Source organism: Trichechus manatus, unplaced genomic scaffold, assembly GCF_000243295.1.
Source record: "Trichechus manatus latirostris isolate Lorelei unplaced genomic scaffold, TriManLat1.0 scaffold00053, whole genome shotgun sequence".
In the NCBI taxonomy this organism is placed as follows: Eukaryota; Metazoa; Chordata; class Mammalia; order Sirenia; family Trichechidae; genus Trichechus; species Trichechus manatus.
This window is the reverse complement of record NW_004443989.1, coordinates 251,615-268,958: the sequence shown is the minus strand read 5'-3', so window position 1 is coordinate 268,958 and position 17,344 is coordinate 251,615. Positions and strand designations below refer to the sequence as shown.

Sequence of the window (17,344 nt, the reverse complement as noted above, 5' to 3'; positions counted from 1 at the left end):
TTGTGCATCTGTGTGTTATAGATTTTTATGACAGTATAAATATTTCGTTAATCAGAAAATGGACTTCGGTGTTGGTAGACATACTGGAAGAGGTTCTTTTGGTTATAAAACAACTGGGAAGGGTATTTCAGAGTTTCCTCTGGGGGATAGTAGAATGGAGTTAACTTCAACAGTAAAACAAGATCAGTTGCTAAAAAGTTAGATTGTAGATGATGGTTATGTTTTTCCACGACAAATATTTATAAGCTGTAACTACGTGTATTTTCCTATTCAGATGTCTCTGACAAGTAATAAAATCCTGTTTCTCTACACCTTTTCACTAATTTTTTTTTATTTTAGTGGCTTGAAACAATAATACTGTATTATCTCTGATAGTTCTGTGGATTAATTGGGCTCAACTAGGCAGCTCTTCTGCAGCTCTGGCTTCGGATTTCTCATGTAGTTGTGGTAAGATGGCAGCTGAGGCCATATTCATCTGGAAACTTGCTTGGGATGCTGGGACAGCTAGGCCTCTCACCACATTTATGTAGTCTCTTTGTCTCTCCTATTCAGTGGTATTTTCAGCAGAGTATCTGGACTTGTTAAATGATGGCTCAGAGCTCTCAAAATCACAAAAGAAGCTGCTAGAACATCTTAAAGCTTTGTGTAGTTTTTCTATGTTTTCAAGTTCATTGATCTTTTTTCCGAAGTGTCTAACCTGCTGTTAAACCCATCGAGTGCCATTTTCATTTGGATCTTTTTTATTTCTAGAAGTTCTACTTGGTTATTTTTTATATCATGTATTTCTCTTTCCATTATTATTAGTTTTAATGCTTTATCCTATTAACTATACCAAAAACCAAACCCATAACCATTGAGTCCATTCTGACTCATAATGGCCCTATAGGGCAGAGTAGAACTGTCCTATAGAGTTTCCAATGCTGTAATCTTTACGGAAGCAGACTGTTACATCTTTCATCCATAGAACAGCTGGTGGGTTTGAACCGCCAACCTTTTGGTTAGCAGCTGAGTGCTTAACCACTGCACCACCAGTGCTCCTTACCTACTGAATATACTTTTTTTTTTTTTTAAGAGGTGTTTGAGTGTTCTTATTAACTAATCATCTCCGTCATTTTTGGGTCTGTTTCTATAGACTTATTTTTTCTTTCCTGGTATGGGTCATGTTTTCTCCTTCTTTTATGCCTAGTACTTTTTTATTAGCTGCTGGATATTATAAAATTTTCCATTTTCTCCAGTGCTTAAATTTTTCCATTAAACAAGTGTTACACTTTGCTGGGCTGTGTAATTAAACTGCTTGAGGATCCGTTTGATTCTTTTGATGTTTCCTTTTAATGTCTTTTATGGTGAGTCTAGACTAGAGTGACCAACTGCCTTGATGTGCCTGGGATGGAGGGGTTTCCAGAGGCACAGGACTTTTAGTCCTAGAGTTGGAGAAGCTGTGAGCAAATGCAGATGACTTGGTAGCCCTTGGAGCCCTGGTGGCACAGTGGTTAAGAGCTACAGCTGCTAACCAAAAGGTCGGCAGTTCAAATCCACCAGCCACTCCTTAGAAACCCTATGGGGCAGTTCTACTCTGTTTTATAGAGTCACTATAAGTTGAAATCGACTCGACAGCAACGAGTTTGGTTTGATTTTTGGTTTGGACTCCAAAGTAGCCTTTAACAGATTTCTGAAATAGGTATTTGAAAAGTAAAATTCATGCGAGAGCTGGACAATGAATAAGGAAGACCAAAGAAGATTTGATGCCTTTGAATTATGGTGTTGGCAAAGAATATTGAATATACCATGGACTGCCAGAAGAACAAATATATTTGTCTTGGAAGAAGTACAGCCAGAAATCTCCTTAGAAGTGAGGCCGGTGAGACTTCATTTCACATACTTTGGATATGTTATCAGGAGGGACCAGTCCCTGGAGAAAGGACATCATGCTTGGTAAAGTAGAGGGTCAGCAAAAAACAGGAAGATCCTCAATGAGATAGATTGACACAGTGTCTGCAACAATGGGCTCAAGCATAGCAACGATTATGAGGATGGCTCAGGACCGAGCAGTGTTTCATTCTGTTGTACATAGGGTCGCTATGAGTTGGAACCAATCTAATGGCATCTAACAACAACAGAGAAATGTCTTTATTCATTTTCAAAATTGACTGAAAGTAAGCTCAGCATTCAGCTAAGTTGCAGCTTATTTTCGCTGATATTTTCACAGGCATTGTTCTGCTGCTTTGATTTCCAATGTTACTATTAATAAGTCTGAAGCCATTTAAATTCTTGAACCTTTGCATGTGACTAGTTCTTTGGGTGGGCAGGTGGAGGAATTATTTGCTTTTCCTTTCTGGAAACTTGTAGATTCTCCTCTTTTTCCTCCATGTTCTGAAATTTTCAATGATATGCCTTGGTCTGGGTCTGTAGTCTTACATGGTATACTTTTAATATGCTAACATGTATCCTTCAGTTCTAGGAAATTTTCTTGTGTGTTTGAATTATTAAGTTTTTTATCTCTGCTCCCCCCTCACCCACCCACCCACACACAAACTTTCTGGGCTGCTGTTTAAATGTTAGGCCTCCTGAACACCTCCTCTGATTTTCTAATTATATATTTTTCTCAGATTTTCCCTATTGAATTGTTCTAATTTCTGCAAGATGTCCTCAACTGAATTTCTAATTTTTTAAGCTGAGTTTCTATTTCTACTATCATATTTTAAACTTCCTTAGTGGTTATTTTGTTGTTATATATGAATTTTTTTTTACACCATCCTCATTTCTTGGCTGTACTGTTTACTCTTGACTCTCTGAGAATAACAGTAAACCAAAAAAACCAAACCTATTGCTGTCAAGTCGATTCCGACTCATAGCGACCCTATAGGACAGAGTAGAACTGCCTCATAGGGTTTCCAAGGATCGCCTGGTGGATTTGAACTGCTGAGCTTTTGGTTAGCAACCAAGCTCTAAACCACTGTCCCATCCTCTCCCTATATAGTCTCATATTCCTTTCAAAGAATATAAAGTGTCAGCCTTTTTGTGAGGGTGTGGGGAGGATCTGAATATCTAATTCTTAATCAAAGTCTCAACCCATCTTCCTACCTTTACTCCCACATTTTCATGCTCACATCCTGGTAATTTTCTTGCTCATGTCCTGGATATAAATCCTGTTTTTCCCTGTTGCTGACTTAGGGTTGAGCTTTTTCAAGTCAGCCAAGTTAATTAATACTTGTTCTTCAGTTTGCCAGCTCCCAAATATTGTTGTTCTTGTCACTTCTCCCACTAGCTTTGTTCTTGTTGTTCAACGTTTAAAAATATCTTTACTTTCATTTTGATAGAATTTTCAAAGGAGGCCAAAATGTTACTGTATGTTTCATCCATTATCTTTACCCTACTTGTTTTTGTGTAACCCTATAATCTACAATGATTTCTGTTAACCAAACTTGAACCCTTCCCCTAATTTTCTAACTATTTTTCTCAATTTTTCCCTATTGAATTGTCCTAATTCCTGAGGGATGTCCTCAACTGAATTTCTAAATTTTCTGTTGAGTTTTCCATTTCTACTATTATATGTTAAATTTATATAATATTTAATGGCTGTACAATATCTCATCTTTGAGATTTATTTAAACATTGTCTATTACCCTCTGTATCAGTTTCTTGGACTGTTTAACACGTTACCATAGCTTGGTGAATTACAACAACAGAAATGTATTCTCTCACGAAGGCTAGAAATTTGAAATTGGGGTGTAAGCAGGGTGGGTTTCTTCTGGAACCTCTGAGGGAGAATCCATTTCTTGCTTCTTTCCTAGCTTCTGAGTACTGCAGGTAATCTTTGGCATTCCTTGGCTTGTATCTGCGTAACTCCAATCATCTTTGTCTTCGCACAGCCTTCTCTCTGTAATGGTGTCTGTTCCCCCTTCTAAGGATTTGCACTTGGATTTAGGGCTCTCCCTAGTCCAGGATGATCTCTTCTCCAGATCATTAGCCTAATTATATCTGCAAAGATCCTTTTTCCAGCTAAGGCCACATTTACAGGTTCTGGGAGACGTATGTTTTGGGGGCACACTATTCAATCCACTATACCCTAGATAAAAAAAATAATTTCCAAGAGTCTTAAAGAAATTTTCCAAAATACTGTAGAAATCTGAATTTAATAATCATCATCTTAGCTTCTCAGAATTCACAAATATGTAGCAAGTAATCAAAAATTATTAAGCCATATTTAATTGGGAATGAAGGAGTGTTTTATCACTGAGAAATATTATGATTGTTAGTTATAAAAAATGAAGTTAAAATCAGAGGCCAGAAGAGATACAAGTAAAATATCTATGTTGTAGGAATGTGGGGTAATATACAGAAATAGTTATTTGGGAATATTTGAAGTTTGTTATTTTTAAGGTTTCTTATTTTATATTAGCATTTACAAATTATTTTTTTTTAAATCTTAACAGCCATACCCACATTACAAGTATTGCTGCAGTTTTTGAATCTTGTTTCTTAGTAAGAGCCAAATTCATTGCATGTTTTCAAGTGTTAAATTCTTAGATAAAGATAAACTCTTTTAAATGTGCAAATTAAACTTAATAGCCATCCCAAAGTACACAAAGAAGCTTAAATCTGTTTTCTGATTTGTTTTTCCCACTGTGGACACTACCAGTAACATATTCATTTGGAGACAAGCACTGCAGTGCTATTTCCTTGTGATGAAGATCAAAGATGCAGGAGACAGTGTTGAAAGCTAGAGTAGGCTGCATTTTTAGATGGCCAGACTGCTGAGTAAAATAGCTTATTGCTTTTTAAATTGCCTTATATTTTATCCAAATTCTTAAACATGCCCTAGAGAATGATTCATCCCATGTCTTTCAAAACTGTCCACTTCAAGAAATGCTGATTGAGTTTTTTAGTAAAAGTTGAAACATTTGGGGAAGATGATCCAAGACTTTAGTCTCATTGTTGGAACTATCAGATGGCAGGCCTCTCATTGGTTGAATATAATGCCAAGAAGCTCTGAAATGATGTAGGAAAACCAATTCAGAAGAGATCATTCTTTTCTTATATCTTTCTGGGTTCAGTTAATTTGGTTCCTTTTCTGGGAGTTTCTCCACATTTTTATGTTCTCTTTTATTTTGGGTAAATTTATCTTTCCAATCCAGTGCAGTCAGATGCAATTCAATACAATCCAGTTGAGTTAAAGAAGCATTTATGCTGTCAACCTCATCTTCCACTTCCCTTCACAGAGAAAATCAAATGTTCAAACTTATTCTAACTTGTACTTGTCCTGTCTTCTTTCCTTCCTGCTAGTGTAGACAAGCCACCGTTTCCTCATCTAATGCCAGTCTCTGTACCTGCTCCGTGACTCCCATCCCTTCCCATTTGCTAATTACTTACTTGCTATCCCTGGCCTTGCTTGTATATTAAACCTCTCCTTCTCAGTTGGACCCTTCCCCACCTGTTTCTAAATGTTCCCAGATTTTTCATATGAAACAAAAATAAAAACAGAAATGCTTCTCCCTCAACTCCACCCTCTTGGCACAGCTCTGCTTTGCTTTAACCCACTTACCTTGAAAGTATAGTCTGAAATTGAGATTTCACTTCCTCTCAACCCACTTAATAGTCCTCTCAGTCTGTCACTCCACCAAAACACATTTGCTGAGTCTCCCAGCAACACCCATGTAGGGGAGGTCCAGGATGCATTTTCAGTTCCATCTTACTACTCAGTAGTATTTAATACTGATGCCTACTCTCTCCCTGAAACACTGCCCTGCCTTGACTTCCGCCTGCCATTTTGCCCTTCTCTCCCCATATCCTTTACACATTCATCCTCTTCTGGATGGCTGTGAATGTTCTTCATGGCTCCTACTGGCCCCCTTTTGTCTCACTTTGTACACTCTTCTTCAGTAATCTCATTCATGTACGTGACTCTGAGTATAATCAATACCTGAAATCTAGGCCTTCAGATCCACATGTCCAACTGTCCATCCTTCTCACAGGAAAATAGTAACCTGCCCACAACAAAACTCTTAATTTTCATAGAGACCTGCCCTTTTTTAGTGCTCCATCTCAGTAAAAAGCTTTATCTATCCACTCAACTGCATGGTCCCTAAACCCCTCCTTCTCATTTACCCTTATAACCAATAACATGTCAGTGCTCTGTGGATCAGTTGGAAACACCTCAATACAGGTGATTTTGTGACGATGTTTAACGTGAACATAAGGCAGGGAGAAGGAGCCCTGGTGGCACAATGGTTAAATGCTTGGGTGCTAACCGAAAAACTTGACAATCTGCTCCCGTAAAGATTACAGCCTAGAAAACCCAATGGTGCAGTTTTACTCTGTCATGTGGGGTTGCTATGAGTTGAAATCTACTCCATGGCACTTAACACCAACAACAAACGTAGGAAAAGGCAAAGAGGATGGAATGGGCCCATTCCTTCTTTGGCCTGCCCTTCCCTGAACTGGCCTTTCCACTGCCCATGTGACCCACCCACATGTTGTGACTGCACAGGCCACCATCAGAAAAGCTCATATCCCCAGACTATTGGGGATTCCACCTTTGTGTTTGCAGGTTTCATAAGATTGCAGCCCAAAGGATGGTAGATAACTGGATGAATATCTGATCTTCTAGAGTCACAAATTGCCTCAGATCTCCTTTTTTGAGCCTAAGCAACAGCATCCAACAGAGGAATTTGTTATGTCCTACTGTTGTGGGCAGTGCAGGGTAGCAGTTTCTGGCTTGTTATCATCATCTGCTGATAACAGTGACTGATGAATTTCTTAGTAAGAGTTCCTTGTGTGCTCCTAGGAGTCCCACATCCAACTGACAAAGCTTTCACATTAAAGAATTCCTTTTAATAAACTCCACTGACTTAAAAAAAAAAGCGCATAATACTTTCTCTTGGATAAGCAAATCTAGTTTTTATTAACAAGATAAAATAAAACATATGAATAGTAGTATGCTTGTGAGTAATAGAGAGGAAAGAAAATGGTGGAAAAAGGAGAGAAAGGCAAAGAAGTACTAACATAGAATGAGTTGATGAGTGAGTTAAGCAGCCTTGATCTTCTCAAAATGTTTGAAACTTTAGAGCAAAAAAACCAAAACCAAACCTGTTGCCATTCAGTCAATTCTGACTCATAGTGACCCTATAGGACAGAGTAGAACTGCCCCATAGAGTTTCCAAGGAGGGCCTGGTGGATTCGAACTGCCAACCTTTTGATTAGCAGCCGTAGCACTTAACCACTACACCACCAGGGTTCTGAGCAAAAAGTTTAAGAGCAAAAGGGTAAGTGTATATATATATACACACACACACACACATATATATATATACATATATATATTTGTTGTTGTTGTTAGGTGCTGTTGAGTTGGTTCTGACTCATAGTGACCCTGTGTCCAACAGAATGGAACAGTGCACAGTCTTGCATCATCCTCACAATTGTTATGCTGGAGCCCATTGTTGCAGCCACTGGGTCAGTCCATCTTGTTGAGGATCTTCCTCTTTTTTGCTGACCTTCTACTTTACCAAGCACGATGTCTTTGGTGTATGAATCCATGATGTCCATGGTATATGAAGTCACTTTAAGGGTCTTCCTCTTTTTCAAGGACCCTCTACCTTACCAGGCATGACATCATTCACCAGGGACTGGTCCCTCCTGATGTTGTTGTTGTTAGGTGGCATCAAGTCATTTCTGACTCATAGCGATCCTATGTACAACAGAATGAAACACTGCCCAGTCCTGCGCCATCCTCACAATTGTTGTTATGCTTGAGCCCATTGTTGGAGCCACTGTGTCAGTCCATCTTGTTGAGGATCTTCCTCTATTTTGCTGACCCTCTCCTTTACCAAACATAATGTCCTTCTCCAGGGACTGATCCCTCCTGATAACATGTCCAAAACATATGAGATGAAATCTCACCATCCTCGCTTCTGAGGAGCATTCTGGCTGTACTTCTTCCAAGACAGATTTGTTCATTCTTCTAGCAGTCTGTGGTATCTTCAGTATTCTTCACCAACACCCTAATTCAAAGGCATCAATTCTTCTTCAGTTTTCTTATTCATTGTCCAGCTTTCACATGCATATGAGGCGATTGGAAACATTATGGCTTGGTCAGGCTCACCTTAGTCCTTAAAGTGACACCTTTGCTTTTTAACACTTTAAAGAGATCTTTTGCAGGAGATTTTCCCAATGCAATGCGTCCTTTGACTACTTGACTATGCTTTCATGGGTATTGATTGTGGATCCAAGTAAAATGAAATCCTTGATAACTTCACTCTTTTCTCCATTTATCATGATGTTGCTCATTGGTTCAGTTATGAGGATCTTTGTTTTCTTTATGTTGAGGTGTAATCCATACTGAAGACTGATCTTTGATCTTCATCCATAAGTGCTTCAAGTCCTTTTCACTTTCTGCAGGCAAAGTTGTGTCATCTGCATATCAAAGGTTGTTAATGTGTCTTCCTTCAATCCTGATGCCATTTCTTCTTCATATAGTCCAGCTTCTGGGATTATTTGCTCGGTATACAGACTGAATAAGTGTGGTGAAAGGATACAACCCTGACACCCCTTTCCTCATTTTAAGCCATTCAGTATCCCCTTGTTCTGTTGGAATGACTACCTCTTGGTGTATGTACAGGTTCCACATGAGCACAATTAAGTTTTTCTGGAATTCCCATTCTTTGCAATGTTATCCGTAATTTCTTATTATCCACACAGTCAAATGCCTTTGCATAGTCAATAAAACACAGATAACTATCTTTCTGGTATTCTCTGCTTTCAACCAAGATCCTTCTGACATCAGCAGTGCTATCCCTCATTCCTCATCCTCTTCTAAATCTGGCTTGTATTTCTGGCAGTTCCCTGTCAATGTACTGCTGCAACCGTTTTTGAATTATCTTCAGCAAAGTTTTGCTTGTATGTGATATTAATGATATTGTTTGAAAATTTTTGCATTCTGTTGGATCATCTTTCTTTGGAATGGGCACAAATGTGGATTTCCTGCAGTTGGTTGGCCAGGTACTATCTTCCAAATTTCTTGGCATAGATAAGTGAGCGCCTCCAGTGCTGCATCTGTTTGTTGGAACATCTCAGTTGGTTTTTCTGTCAATTCCTGGAGCCTCGTTTTTCACCAATGCCTTCAGTGCAGTTTGTACTTCTTCCTTCAATACCATTGGTTCTTGATCATATGCTATCTCCTGAGATGGTTGAACCTTGACCAATTCTTTTTGGTACAGTGACTGTATATATTTCTCTGTCTTCTTTTGAAGCTTCCTGTGTCATTTAGTATTTTCCCCAGAGAATCCTTCACTGTTGCAACTCGAGGCTTGAATTTTTTCTGTAGTTCTTTCAGCTTGAGAAATGTCAAGCGTGTTCTTCCCCTTTGTTTTTCTATCTCCAGCTCTTTGTATATGTCATTATAATACTTTACTTTGTCTTCTTGAGCTGCCCTTTGAAATCTTCTGTTCAGCTCTTTTACTTCATCGTTTCTTCCATTCATTTCAGCTATTCTGGGTTCAAGAGCAAATTTCAGAGTCTCTTCTGACAACCATTTCTGTCTTTTCTTTCTTTCCTGTCTTTTTAATGACCTCTTGCTTTCTTCATGTGGTATGCTTCATGTCATCCCACAGCTCATCTGGTCTTCAGTCATTAGTGTTCATTGCATCAAATCTGTTCCTGAAATGGTCTCCAAATTTAGGTGGGATGTATTCAAGGTCATACCTTGGCTCTTGTGGACTTATTCTAATTTTCTTCATCTTCAACTGGAACCTGCCCATGAGCAATTGATGGCCACATTCGGCCGCTGACCTTGTTCTGACTGATAATATTAGCTTTTCCATCGTGTCTTTCCACAGGTATAGTCGATTTGATTCCTGTTTTTTTCATCCAGTTAGGTTCTCTTGTATAGTAGCCATTCATGTTGTTGAAAAAAGGTATTTGCAATGAGTAAGTCGTTGGTCTTGTAAAATTCTATAATGCAATCCCCTGAGTCGTTTCTGTCACCAAGGCCCTATTTTCCTACTACCAGTCCTTCTTGTTTGTTTCTCCCTTTCACATTCCAATCACCAGTAATTATCAATGCATCTTGATTGCATGTTTGATCAATTTCAGACTGCAAAAGTTGGTAAAAAAATCTTCAATTTTTTCATCTTTGGCATTAGTGGTTGTTGCATAAATGTGAATAGTAGTCGTATTAACTGGTCTTCCTTGAAGGCATATGTTTATATGTATGTATATATGTATGTATGTATATACTTATATAATATATGCATATATATATACACACACACACACACATATTCACATAGACATGATATTGTATATTATATATATAGTTGCATTATGGTGTTAGCCAAGAATATGGAATGTACCATGGACTGCCAGAAGAATGAACAAGTCTGTTTTGGAAGAAGTACAGCCAAAATGTTCCTTAGAAGTAAGGATGGTAAAACTTAGTCTCATGTACTTTGGCCATGTTATCAGGACGGACATCATGCTTGGTAAAGTAGAGGGTCAGCGAAAAAGAGGAAGACCCTCAACTAGATGGATTGACACAGTGGCTGCAACAATGGGTTCAGGCATAACAGTGATTGTGAAGATGGCAAGGACTGGACAGCATTTCGTTCTTTTGTTTGTAGGGTCACTATGAGTCAGAACTGACTTGGCAGCACCTGACAACAACAACATGTCTATATTATTTGTATATCCATGTATATCTGTGTATATCTATACCTATAGAAAATTGATACCAAGCATCATATTGTCAGCACAATAGAGTCCACATTCAATTCTCTCTTGCTTTCCATGGGAATTCTTCTGAACAGTCACAAATTCTTCTCATTACCTTTTCAGAATCCAATTGGTCCAGACCCACACAAAAGCGATTATAGTTCATGAGGGAATTCTCCCCTATCCATCTAAGCTTTTATTGACATTTTTATATCGGCCACTGTCTCTGCCTTGGTCTTGATGGTATTTTATGTCTAAACAGACTATCATATTGTCTACGGAACTACAACTTAAATTCTTCAGTTGTATCAACTTTCTTTTTGACTACTTTGTAAAAGCAATTTAATTTTTTACATGGCTTTTTCTCTAACCGTTATTTAACTCTTACCTGTTCATTCTTCTTCTAAGTATACAGAGTGACAACCCAATGAGAATCTGAAGATCAAAGAAATTTAAATCTCTCATTTCCTTCCCTTATCTCAGGGAAAATGTAAGTAAATGAATAATGGACTTAAAGAAAGAGAGAGTTTAGCCTAGGCTGACACTGTGCATGGAAGTGAAAGATGATCCCAACTATCCCTCTCCAGGAGTACAGAACAGAGAATTTTATATTCATCCACCCACCCACCCTTTCACTCTCCCATTCATCCATCCAGTCACCTACCCACCCAGCCTTCCATCCCTCCATCCCTCCATCCCTCCATCCTTCCATCCTTCCCTCCCTCCCTACCTGCCTCTCTCCCTTCAAAAAAATACGCGTTGAGGTCAAAAGGAAACAAAAATAAATTTTATGTATTCACTCTTTTCATTTATGAAAGACTGATTTTTCCATTTAAGTGCTAGGTAGTCAAGAATTGCTGGCTGATGAAGCATGCTAAACAGAGTAAATTCATAGAAAAGGGAAGATCTGTGAACATTTAAAAAATATATTTGTCTTGGGGTAATTTATCACCTGCCTGCTCATATCAGGATATCGCTTAAAGATTTTGCATAATAGAACAGCAGCAAAAATAATGTTTGGGGAAATGCCAAACACTGCTAAATAGCAGTCTAAGCATAGAATTATTGCACAAGCTGATGTTTCAGAGACAGGCAGGGACTTAAGATAGGAAAAAAAAAAAAAAAACCTGTAGTAAAAGATATATCATTCAGGAAAATCTTCTAGCTTCTCCTGACAATCACCAAAGTATTTCTAATAACAACAGAAAAAATTGACCTTTCCAAGACTTAATGGCGTTTCTAGGTGTTAATGAAATTGATCTGAAGAAGGTATAAGTTTCCTTCCATATTAAAGTTAGCTGGCAGTTTCATGAGAACTGGCTGCCCTCATCCCTAGCGCATTGATTTCCCTATTGTAAAGAACAGTTTTAACGTGTAGCCTTACTTTTTAAGAAAAAAAAAAAAAAATTATATATATATATATATATATACACACACATATACACACACACGTAATAGTTACTAAAACTACCAGTTTCCTTTCCTTTATGTTGAATTAGAGATCAGCTAAAATAAGGCTTTGAAAAACTTCCCATTATGGGAATATATCCTCGTCTTTTATATCTTGTCAATTATGAACAAAAACATAGTAGAATAAACACAGTAAAGCAAAGGGAAATAAACCATAAAGGATTAAAAGAAGAAGAAAAAGATGCAAGATAAAGAATAGTTTTTAAAGCAATGTTATTTTTTATTATTTGGTGCAGGAAACTATGAAGCACATAAAACAATCTACAGGAAGTGGGAAAGATTTCTTCTCATTACTGGCCTTGAGGCAATTTTTTAAGCTGCCATAAACTGACAAACAGACATGATAGATATCATTATAAAATACATTGAGTTGGAAAATGGAACACAGAATGAAATGGTCCACATCAAATCAAAAGAAAAAAAAAAAAGTCCCACAGAGTTCTCCACAGGGTGAATAGCCCCAAGATGATTAGAGCTTTGAGTCTGATACATAAAATTAGCCCCAACTTTGCATTTTTTTCTGAAGACCATATGATCTTTCCTTTATTATTTATGTTTTGTGATTCCAAAATTCATGTTAGGGGCTACCAAGTAAAATTAAGGGTAGTAGCTCTGACCATATGCTTTAATAGACAACTACAACTCTATGGCAACCAACATTATAATGAATCGTTGCCAGATGTAAATGAAGAATTTCAAGGACAAAAATCATTAATGCAGGATTCCACAGTGTTCAGACTCCATGGGGTGTGGGGGCAGGGAGAGGAGGTTGTGTTCACTCTCTTGGGCCCACAAGAATATAGATAAAAATATATGTGGTAAGTGTACCTGATTGCCCTTGTTCACTGGGCATTTGTTTTTTTTTTTTTGACCAAAAACAAATCTTTATTTTTATAACTATAAATGTGATCCAAATATGTCCACCACTAGCTTTTCAGAAAGAAACATGCTGTAAATAAGCAAACTATATCTGCTCATGGATGTGTACGGACTCCTTAGATGTCACATTGGGCTAATTACAGACCATTCACAGTATAACATTTTTAGTATAAAGTGTAGCATGATGTTAAGCCATTGTAGCTTTTGCACATACATGTTGCACTTCTAGCTGATAATGCAGGAAATTTTGCAGCATTACAACTGTTAAGCTAGGTTGCATCCATCATTTTAAATGGCATCAATATCAATGTCATCATCCTTGTTGTCAGACTTCACAGTTTCAACTTTAGGGACACTGGCAGTCTTCAAATACACCACCTCAATATTCTCATCTTCATCTTCCTCTTCACCACCAGAAGATTCCTCCTCTGCCTCCTTCAACCATTTTATAAATGGTTCTGCTGTGACATGGATCTCTTTGGCAAGTTCTCTTGAGACATATTTCTTAGAGGCCTTTTCTGACCAGCTGATGATGACCTCCTCTTCCAAAAGGTCTGCATCATACATCTTCACGATATGGGGAATCTTGGAGATGAGCTGAGCTTGATGCATTGCTACCACACACTCCAAACCATGCAGAAGGTACCATTGAGCTTTTTTGTTGTTGTGACAAAATCGTAGAAAATGGCACCTGTATTTCTTGATTTGTTCCCTAATCTTCTCGTTAAAAAGAACTTCAGTCAAAACAAGAGGGCCCATGGCTTTTACATCCAGCCTTTCTGCTTCAGCAACGATTTCTTTGTCAGATGAATCAATAATACCCTCTTCTTTCTTTTTCTTAACAAAATCAAAACAGGATGTCGACCGGCTCCTCGATGGTCCTCTCCAGATCGTTGCTGAGGGTCAGAACTTTGCGTGGTCACTGATATCATCCATTCTGCGCCTCTGAGCTTCCTCGGTTGTATCCTCCCCTCAATCATCATCCTCCTCTTCTTCCACAGCATGAGGAGGAGGACTTATTTCATTTGGAGGTGGAGGTGGTGGTGTCTCACTGCTTGACACGGAGCCATTTTCCTTGTCTTTGCCCTTTCTGTTTTTCTTTTCCTTTTCTTTCTTTCCTGTACCACTGTCACTATTCTCAGGTGGGTTTTTGAGAATGAACGTGCAGAGTTTATGGTGTGTGTCCAGAATGCCTCGACAGCCACAGGCTTTACAAGAATTACCTATTGTTTGCTTCTTTGGATTGACATGCAGATCTGTTTCAGGATTCTCACACTCGGGACAGACAAAAAATTTTTTGATGAATCCATCCAACATGTCTTGTAGCTTATTTGCCTTGTGAGATCCATTGACAATGTAACGGTCATTCTTAACATCAAACTGGGTCTGTGCTCCCAGCTCACAACCAAAATATTTGGTGGGATACGTTGGAGGCTGATTAAGCGCCTTTGCAACGTCAACCATGTTGACTATAACTGTCCGGATTCCATTTCCTTTGCCCTCAACCTTGGCAATCAGACGGGGCATCTTGTAGCGATAGAACTGGTCTGACACACTGCGGTTGATGTTGACAGACATTTTGGCTTATTAGTAGCTTTATCAATAAGATGAAGAGATCTTTGATTGCAACTTTTTGGTATCTTCTGTCTGGAGAAGAAGGGATGACATAAACTACTGCAAGAGTTCTCGGTCTCTGACATGAAAAAATTTTCACCACTGAGGCTGTAAGCTTCTTGCTTGTATGCTATGTTTCCCCAGTACAGGTACCAGCGGCTGCGCAACAGCTCGTTTTCGCCAAATAAAGACATAAACCCAACACTGCCCGCCCGGGACTGGGATGAAGTGCGGCGCGTGGTCACCGGGGTCCGAGGCGGAGGCCAGCGGACAGGCGAGGAGGGGACGGGCCGGTCCCGACGCCAAGCGCGGGAGGAGTCCCAGCGACGTCCGGGGTCCACACCCGTCAGCACCGGAGCTGGTGACCTGCGGACAGAGCGCTGTGAGGCGGGGCGGCCAACCCAGCGGCGCCCACAGGGAGCACGGGGAGGGCGGAGGGCGCAGGCCGCAGCCCCGCCACCGGACTCCGGCATTTGTTTTTTAATGGTGTCGTGAGTCACAGTATTTTCTGTTGGACTAAACTACCAGTTGAAATGTGTCTGTGTGTAGGTGTGTATTTTAAAGGCTTAAAAATCTGCTTTATTATTATTGAAGTGTAATTCACACATAATGAATTGTACATATTTAAAGGGTACACATTGATAAATTTTGACATGTATATATCGATGAAATCATTATTGCAGTCAAGATAGTGACCATTTCCATGATCCCAAAAGTTTCTTCGTGCCCCTTTATAATCTCTTACTCCTGGCCTTCCCCACCCTATCCACAAGCAACCACTGACCTACTTTCTGTCACTATAGATTAGTTTACATTTTCTAGAATTTCATGTAAATAGAACTATACACTATGTGCTCGGGATTTTTTTTTTTTTTCTTTTAGGGGGTCTAGCCTGTTTCATTAAGCATAGTTATTTTGAGATTCATCTGCCTCTGGGTGGACTCAAACCTCTTACCTTTCTCTTAGCAGCTGAGTGGGTTAACTGTGTTTGCACCACTCAGGGACCCTGTCATGGTCTGAATTGTGTCCCCCAAAAATATCTGTCGACTTGGCTAGGTCATGTTTCCCAGTATAGTGTGATTGTCCAACATTTTGTCATCTGTTGTTATTTTCCTATATGTCGTAAATCTATCTCTATGATGTTGATGAGATGGAATTAGCAGCTGTTATGTAGACTCAATCTACAAGATCAATCTACAGCTTAATCTTACAATGTCTTTTGAGATATAAAAGAGAGAAGCGACCAGAGAGACAGGGGGACCTCATACCAGCAAGAAAGCAGTGCCAGGAGCAGAGTATGTCCTTTGAACCTGGGGTTCCTGCACGGAGAAGCTCCTAGCCAAGGGAGGATTGATGACAAGGACCTTCCTGCAGAACCAACAGAAAGAGAAAGCTTTCCCCTGGAGCTGGTGCTCTGAATTTGGACTTCCAGCCTCCTGGACTGTGACAGAATAAATTTCTCTTTGTTAAAGCCATCCACTAGTGGAATTTCTGTTATAGCAGCAGTAGGTAACTAATCAGAATTCAAGACTACAGAGCTGTCCATTAAAAATGAAGAAAACAGTGGTATCAGTTACTTAGCTCGTTTAGTTTACCTTTCCAGCTCCCACTCTTATTATCATATTATAAGCATTGTCTATAATCAGTCCTTTTAAGTGTGTCTGTGTGTATGTTTTTAATGTGCTGTTTTTATTTGGATGTATCAAACTACCAACTAAAAACCAATCTACCAACTCACCAGTTTTGGTTATCTCATAATTCCATTTTAGAGTTTCTAGATCTCTAGTGTATAATACAATTTGTTGAAGAGTCATTATCACTTTTCTATTGAATTGCTGGTTATAACTTTGTCTAAAATAAATCAGCCATATTTTTGTGGGTATATTTCCAGATTTTGTGTTCACGTCCATCAATCTATGTGTTTACCCTTTCACCCGTATCACACTGTCTTGATTATTGTAGCTTTATAGTAAATCTCGGAATTGAGTAATATGAGTCCTTCACCTTGATTCTTCTATTTCAAAATTGTTTGGGTTATTATAGTTTCTTTGTCTTTTTATGTAAATTGTAGAGTCAGCTTGTCTATATCTGCAAAAACTCCTGTTGTAATTTTGTTTGGAATTACATTGACTCTATGGAGATAATTGTCATATTTTACAATCCATAAACATGACATGTTTCTTTGATTTCTATCGTCATCGTTTTGTAATTTTCAGCATGTAGATCTTATACATGTTCTGTTAGATTTATAGCTAAGTATTTCATTTTATTTGGAGGTATAGTAAATAGTATTTAATTGTTCATTGTGATTAAGCAAAAGCAAAGAACAGCACGATTGATTTCTCTGTGCGTATGTAGTATCATAAGACCTTGCTAAATTCACTTATTAGATCTAGAAGGTTTTTGGTAGATTTTCTTGGGACTTTCTGCATAGAAAATCATGTTGTCTGCAAATTAGCCACTTTTATTCCTTCCTTTTCAATCATAAGGCCTTTTATTTATTTATTTTATTTGCCTTACTGTACTGGCTAAGTCTTCCAGTACAGTGGTGAATAGGAGTGATGGGAGTAGACATTCTTGCATTGGTCCTGATGTTAGGGGGAAAAGCAGTCTTCACCATTAAGTATGATGTTAGCTGTAGGCTTTTTTTTTTTTTTTTTTTTTTTGGATGTGA

The 17,344-nt window shown here is 38.6% G+C and overlaps 1 pseudogene; it reads right to left on the bottom strand.

The window, feature by feature from the left end:
- Window positions 1-13,210: 13,210 nt before the first annotated feature.
- On the bottom strand, window positions 13,211-14,844 carry LOC101342589 (eukaryotic translation initiation factor 5 pseudogene; annotated as a pseudogene).
- Window positions 14,845-17,344: the final 2,500 nt, after the last annotated feature.